The sequence below is a fragment of the Borostomias antarcticus genome, assembly GCF_949987555.1.
Source record: "Borostomias antarcticus genome assembly, chromosome: 12".
Lineage (NCBI taxonomy): Eukaryota > Metazoa > Chordata > Actinopteri > Stomiiformes > Stomiidae > Borostomias > Borostomias antarcticus.
In genome coordinates this window covers 23,004,679-23,013,157 of record NC_140245.1, presented here as the reverse complement: position 1 = coordinate 23,013,157, position 8,479 = coordinate 23,004,679, and positions in this window count along the sequence as shown.

Sequence of the window (8,479 nt, the reverse complement as noted above, 5' to 3'; positions counted from 1 at the left end):
GACGAATTAAAAGGTCGCCATATCGCCACGGGAGCGTGGACATGGTGGAGGGATACGGTGGAGGGACATGGTGGAGGGATACGGTGGAGGGACATGGTGGAGGGACATGGCGGAGGGATACGGTGGAGGGACATGGTGGAGGGATACGGTGGAGGGACATGGTGGAGGGATACGGTGGAGGGACATGGTGGAGGGATACGGTGGAGGGACATGGTGGAGGGATACGGTGGAGGGACATGGTGGAGGGATACGCTGGAGGGACATGGTGGAGGGATACGCTGGAGGGACATGGTGGAGGGATACGCTGGAGGGACATGGCGGAGGGATTTTGGGGGGGATTTGGATTGGATTTATATAGCGCCCTTCATGATACCCAGAGCGCTTTACAGAGTCCAGTATTCATTCAGACACAGTCATACCGGTGGTGGTAAGCTACATCTGTAGCCACAGCTGGATACGGTGGAGGGATATGGTGGAGGGACATGGCGGAGGGATACGGTGGAGGGATACGCCGTGCCGCGCCCCGCCTTATTTACAAACGATTCCACGTTTTTTTTTTCTCTTCGGCCCAATTTTCTGGTTGTCTCTTTCGTGATTCCTTATAGTAAATATTCTTTCTTTCTTTCTTTCTTTCTTTCTTTCTTTCTTTCTTTCTTTCTTTCTTTCTTTCTTTCTTTCTTTCTTTCTTTCTTTCTTTCTCTCCTTCTTTCTTCCCTCATCCTCTCCCTCGTCTGTCTTCCCGGGCTGTCTTGCATCAGGGCCTGAATCTTCACAACAGATAATGCCACTAATGTCATTAATTATGGACCAATATGCTTCTGGGAGCCTCCAGAGGCAGCTTACCCAACACTGGCATCTGGTCCGCACACACCCAGCGAGGGAGAGAGGGAGAGAGGGAGAGAGGGAGAGAAGGAGAGAGGGAAAACAGGCAAAATGGAGGAGATAGCAAGGACAACTACAAAATGCAAATTGGTGTCTGACGGGGGGGGGGCAGTTTAGATGGGGGTGGATAGCTCATCCTGAAGAGCAAGTGATACCAGATAAAGACCCTCAGATACACACACACACACACACACGCACACACACACTCAACATGTCTGTAGACGATACACAACAGAACCTTTCTGAAAACGATGGATACAGTAGATGTCCATGGTAAAGCAATGCATTGTGGTTCAAGAGTGAATGGCATGTCACTTGCTGTACTTTGGACTTCAGTGTGCCATCGGGATAATCCTATGCCATAAATGTCTCTTTACAGACACACACACACACACACACTCACTGAGGCCGATGACACACTGGTGGAGTTTTTCAACCGTTTGAGTTTGTAAAGAAGGATGGACATTTAGGTGGGGTCTTCTCAGGTGAAACAGGTGATCGGTGATGATGTGCCAGGATGAGTAACAAGCAATAAAAGCAAATCAGCTGCTCATGTGTCAGTCGCCACCCATAATAAAACACTGAAACATATTGACAGAGGCATTTATCGTTGGTTAAACGTTGAACCAGCAATAAATGATCATCCTCATGTACCAAACGAGATACAATAGAGCGACCATAAGAGGTCAAAGTAGCTTATTAACGTGATTTCTAACTGCAGTAGCTGAATTGTTGGCTGTTTGGTGACACCAGCGCATCACTGCTCATCCTAGAGCCCGCGTGCGATGTAGGCAGCAGGAGAGGTGAAACATTTAGGCCATGGTTCACCGAGGGCCTGCCATGAACATGGAGCCTGTTGGTGAGTCACGAGGGGTCCTCGGCGGGGCCCGTAGGTGTCCATGCAGCTTGCCAGGGTGGTTTGGTTATAAGTGGGTTGGTTGGGACGTGAGTGTGAGAGCAGCCTCGCCCAGACGCGTAATTCGGTGTGAGGAGAGCAGATGCTGGGCTAATCACAACCTGCTAGCGCTCGGCCACATCATTAGACCCACTGCCAAGCCACACACACACACACACACGCACGCATGCACACACACACACACACACACATATGCACACACACATGCACAAACACATACGCATGCACGCACGCATTCGCACACACACACACAGACGCACGCATGCACACACACGCATGCACACTCACACGCACACATACACACACACCACACACACATGCACTCTCACAGAGAAACAGGGCAGAAATATACAGATACAGTAACGTTATCCAAGCACAAGTACAACATTGTGCCATACAAAGCTCTCGTGCACTGCAGAGTAGTTTGAATAGTTGGACTGCATATCTATGTCTCAAGTCCATATATATAGTATATATAGTATTGTATATATATACATAAATAATAACAGACACCACACACATGCACAGACAGCCATGCACATGTTCTATAACCCCCCCCCCCCCTCTGTTGCCCCCCTAGTTTCCTGGTGCGGCCTGCCAGTCATGCAGAAGCGCTCACACTGCCTAATGATGCGACCCCTAACCTTTACAGATGTGCAGAGAGAGAGAGAGAGAGAGAGAGGGAGAGGGAGAGGGAAAGAGAGAGAGAGGGGGGGGAGAGGGAAAGAGAGAGGGGGGGTGGAGAGGGAGAGGGAGAGAGAGAGAGAGGGAGGGAGAGAGAGAGAGAGAGAGAGAGAGGGAGGGAGAGGGAGAGGGAGAGGGAGAGGGAGAGGGAGAGGGAGAGGGAGAGGGAGAGGGAGAGGGAGAGGGAGAGGGAGAGGGAAAGAGAGAGGGAGAGGGAGAGGGAGAGGGAGAGGGAGAGGGAGGGAGAGAGAGAGAGAGAGGGAGAGGGAGAGGGAGAGGGAAAGAGAGAGAGGGGGGGGAGAGAGGGAGAGGGAGAGAGAGAGGGAGGGAGAGAGAGAGAGAGCGAGCACAGTCACACAGACAGTCAACACAGCCGTGACAACAACACCACTGACCAACAACTCACCTTTTATTCTTACTGTCTTGGCCAGACTTGTATTAATTATTCATTTTTATATTGCGATAAGCTGTTTTGTTAAAGAAAGATGAGGAACAAGTGATCTTATGGGCAGCAGAGTCAGACATTATAAGCAGAGTCAGACGTTCTAAGTTCGTTTGTCTCTGAGAGAACACTGTTTACTTGTAAATAAGACCCGGGATGTAACCTCTCATGATGATGAGCGCATAATCGAACACAACAGTGTTTAGAGGCCCGTCGACTCAACTCTGCAACAGCTCAATCACGCACAAACACAAATACACACACACACACACACACACACGGTTCACAGGAGAAGGAACAGCAGTCCGAGTGCAAAAGCATGTCACCTAACTGCAGGCTGTTTACCGCATGGACAGGGAGCGTCACAACCTACCCCCCCCGCCTCATCAGTGATAAATAAAACACCTCCTCGTCTGGCGGACCTGCTGGGAGGGGTAAGTCAGGCCACGGGGGGGGCTTTTGTTTGCATGCCGACCTAGACCCTCCTTCTCTTTACGTGTTGTTTTGTATGTGTGCGTTGTGTCCCTGTCGGAGATGAGAGGCCAATAGTACCGGAGCTCCTCAGAAAAGCTAAAAACAGATCGGTCTAAAGCCGGGAGAAAAGAAGGAGTCCCTCAGTAGAGGTTTGTCCAGCGAACTGTCGTCTAATCACTTTGGGGAAATTCTCCACTTTGTGGCGCGGCAGAGAGACAAGACTGCAGAGCACTTTAAGTGCGAACAAGGGACATTTTCTATGTATTGTTGAGTTTAATCAAATTTTCAGCTCTAATTAGAATTAAGCCACTTAGCCTCTTGTAAGTGTGATGATGTTTGCATCACAAAGCAGCCCAGATGCCATCCATCAGTTAAATGAAATATTAAACTACACCCTGATTGTATTAATAGCAGTGTGTTGCACAGCCCCCCTGCTGTGAGCGCTAGCGGGCGCGGCCTGGACGCCTATAGCTTCGTCCAGGGACCCCCAGCACAGCGCACCCCGGCCCACACACACACACACACGCACGCACACACATGCACATACACATGCACACACACACGCACACACACAAACACACACACACGCGAACACACACATACACTGTACACATACATGCATATATAAATGCACACACACACACACAAACACACACACTAACACACACACACACACTATTAAATGACCTATATTCACCACATTAGACTACCAGGAGAGAGGGGAACAACAAGAGGAGGGGGGGGGTGAGGGAGGGTGGGGGGTAAACGACATGACCGCGCCGGCGCATCCATGCGTGCATCTAATGCAAAATTACTGTTATGATGCCAAATAATTCATGATCCTGGGCCGACGTGACTAAGAACCAATTCACAACAAATCTCTTGATTTTGCCTCGTTCTCTCAGTCTGCCTCCTCCTCACCCTCCCCTCGCAATGGACCACATGCATTATTCACTGAGCTGTATATGAAATAACAAGTCGATGAAAAGAGACTATCAGGTCTAACCCTTTTCTCTCCCCTCTCTCTCTCTCTGGGTGGATGGAACAGGGAATTATGGGTGATCAGGAATGTGTCTCACTAGCCCATGATCAAGGCTGTTAAACTTCAGCTCTCTGGCTTTCACAGTGGCTATGTGCGGCAGATAAATATAGCCACCGTAGCATAAACCCTAAATATATGTCTTCTTTTAGAGAAATAAATGGGTGTTTCTGCCCTATGGTGCAATCAAACATAATTCTGGCTAAATATTTTCACAAAAAAGCAAACAAACAGGATGGGAAACAAAGGAGGCGTGGCCACGCCGGCGTCTGGGGGCGCCGGCCCTCTGGGGAATGTTGGCACGGCGACAGTGACCAGGACCTCGGCCACGCCACGCACAGAGGGTATGTCCATAAAAACATTACTGTGTGTGTGCGTGTGTGTGTGTGTGTGTGTGCGTGTGTGTGTGCGTGTGTGCGTGTGTGTGTGTGCGTGTGTGTGTGCGTGTGTGTGTGTGTGTGTGGCCAGCAGAGTGCTAAGTGACCTGTCACTTTTGGATGAGACAAAAAAAAGACAGCTACAGAGGAACCGTTATAGAGGGACGAGAACAGAATAAAATAGTAAAGGAACGAATTCTTCGATAACACAATAACAGTTTTTAGTGATGCAGTGGAACAGTTATACCTCATGTCATTTAGTCCTTTCAGCCAGACCAATGTCGCCTACTGTAAAGACTTTAACCTGGAGGAGGAAAAAATAGGTGTCTGGTTATGTAATACACTGAGAAAAGACAGTTGTCCCAAAGAGAGCCAGTGTGTCCACAGACAGGCCGGCTATTAAGACCAGTCTTTTGATAAAGAGACATTTCCAGCTGGCTCTCTGGTGTTGTTAAAGAGTAATGTCACATTGTACAGTTATTGCCTCACAAAGTTCCTTATCTTAATAGATCATAGGAGGTATTTATGAGGGGTCCTGTGGTGAAAGACAGGCATCAAGTAGGCTTTGTCATCAGTAGGGGACAATATAGGCTGAGAGATTAGACGCTATAGAAATACTAGTATTTAATACAATGCTGTCAGCTGACCAGTGAAAGCCTCAGTCTAAACACCAGAAGGTTTTAATTTTGATCACTCTCAGCTCTCTAACAATCTTTGATATCCAACACTACAACCCTAATCCATCATAAAACTCGTGTCATTTATAAGTGATCAAATGACACAAACCGCTGACTTGACCTCAGACGACTGTCTTGCAGCCAGCGACAACCTCCCATTCCATGACTTTAAGATGGTGGCTGTTTCATTTTTATGTGATCTAAAGTCCAATGACTATATTACCCCTAGCTTCTGTTAGCAGAAATATTGTTTGGCTTTCAATAAAATAGCAATAAAAAGTGCCACCCTCGACATGCCCAGATCTGGTTTGCCGTCTTTCTGAATATTTAGTGAGGCCGTTTATTTTGAATGCAAAGGAAGCTGTGGTTTGAGGGACTGGGAAGATATGCATTCTGTCGTGTTGAGCCAGCAGTTCAGCCCAAAACTGCCACCCAGAGTGGCGCGCACGCACACACACACACACACACGCGCACACACACACACACACACACACACACACACACACACACACACACACACACACACACCTCTGACCTATCACAGAGTACCCGCAGCATCCCCATTCCATCGGCTCTCTCTCTCTCCTCTCTCTCTCACCTCCGGCCACCGGTCCGTGCCAATCCCCCTCTCCGCGCGCACACACTGGGGCCAGTATGAGCCCCGCAGGGCGGCCCTGGCAGGAGGCCCTGAGTAGCGGCGGCAGGCAGGGGTGTTGACAGAGCCCTCCCAGCCCTCCGCCGGCCTGTGTCCTGAGACAAGCTCTGTGTGCTCAACGCTTCTCCTCCGTCACCCCCCATCACCCTCCCCCCATCCTCTCTCTCAGCTGATCTCTTCCATCTCTCTCGCGTGTCCGTGCTTTTTAATTTCATGCGGTCACGCGCCGCTGTTCCGACTCCCCGTGCCGATGTGACCCGCGTCTTAACTCAGGCTCCGCTGCTCTCTATTGGATGACGAGGGAATTGCAATGTTGACGGGCTTCTGGTGCGACTGGCCTGTTTGGTTTGGTGTTGGCTGGACCGACGCACACAGCATGGAATGAATCCACAGACTAACAAACTATACACTATCAACTAACACAAGGTCTTCAAAGCTATGGTATGATTGTGGGAAGGAGAGAAGAGAAGGGCTACGTCGAACGAAAGATAAGAAGGACACATGTGTTCTTTATTTCCTTGGTAAACAGAGTTGAGAGGAGCCATAATCAATAGGAAACTCCTGATTGTAAATATGGTTCTCTGATAGCCTAAACACTGCATGCACTCAAGTTAAACACACTCCCACGCACACACACCCACGCATCCATGCACTTACTTACACACGCACACACACACACGCACAAATACATTCACACACGCATGCATGCACACACACACACACACACACACACACACACACACACACACTCAGACATCAGTTGTGGTTAGTCTCCACTGTGTAACTGGCATAGGCTGGTCTGGTCCGATCATATTTACCAATAAAGACCTGTGATTATAACGTAAACACACTGCAGCAGAGGTCTGGAGAGGGAGGGGTCTGGAGAGGGAGGCCCGGCCCACGGTTACCTGAGCTTTCACCCACACAAAGGCTTGTGTGTGGCGGAGTGTGTGGCGGAGTGTGTGGCTTTTGCATTTTTTTCTCTGGATGTGTTTTCTTTACATTTTTTGTATGTTGTGTGTGTGTGTGTGTGTGTGTGTGTGTGTGTGTGTGTGTGTGTGTGTGTGTGTGTGTGTGTGTGCGTGTGTGTGAAGAGGGAGCGCAAACAACGTGAACATGGCAGCAAAGCAGCTCGGAGACAAAATCTACTGGATAACCGTCACATACCACTCATCCTGTAAATACCGTACATTCCTCGGTATGGTTGAACGGCCACTTGGGTCAACAGTGAACAATTCTTGTGTCTGAAGCGCATGTATTGAAAAACAAAGTAGGCCTACTGTGCCATTGAGACGGACAGGAGGGAACGGCAGAGGAGTGAAACCGCACGGCAACACAGTAGCCGCCAGCAGACCCGACCACGCCTCGGCAAACGTCTGTCCAAACCCTCCATTTCTGGTATTGTACTTTCTGAGGGAGCTCGTTTTATTTTCCGAAGGAATGTCCCGTCTATATATAGCCCAAAGATGAAGGGGGGGAAATCAGAGATTTGTAAAGTAATTACATAGTTGGGGACCAACCACTCTCTTATGGTTTATTTCCCAGAATCCTCTGTCTCTACTGCCTGTCTGTGAGAGAATGATGCGTCGGCTGGGTCAGACGGGACATGACCTCTTGACCTCAAACGTGACATTTGACTGTATTCTAGTTGCTATTTTTGTGAAGGCAAAAGTATTTCATTATCCTAACAGCTTTTTTTCCACTTGGTCAGTGTCTTATTTAGCGTCTTTCAATATTTTTTTTATATTACAGTTTTGGATTCTTACTGTACTGGCATGTAGAGTATATTGTAAGCAAGATACAGTAGGTGGTGGTTTCGTATTTTAAAAAGAATGTTTTTTGAATCTTAGGACATAATCAAGGACTGAAAAATAACTATACAAACGATTTAAGAACCCAATCTACTCTATGTCAAAGTCTTCATTGTATCGAGAGTAATTTACTTCCACTCCATAGCCATTTTGCCTTCATCAGAAACGTTTTAACAAACAAGAATCCTGAATGGCCAATCAGAAATACCACAGAGAGACTCTTTAAGCTTAGATCCTCGGTTAGAGAGTTTCGCAATTGCACATCTGCTTTTCTCCTGTCCCTCCCAATCAAACCTCATGTCTCTCTACTTGTCAATTATCCTCCATTAAGTCCCTGGTGTTTAAGGCACTTCTCTTTTGGTGTTTAAGGCACTTCTCTTTGTCCGGCCAGGCAGGAGGGCTGCTGCTACCGGGTCTGATCACAGAAATGGATCTAAAATCAGTCTGTGCAATCCAGCACAGCAGGGATAGTTACTGTGTGTGTGTGTGTGTGTGTGGGTGTGTGTGTGTGTGTGTGTGTGT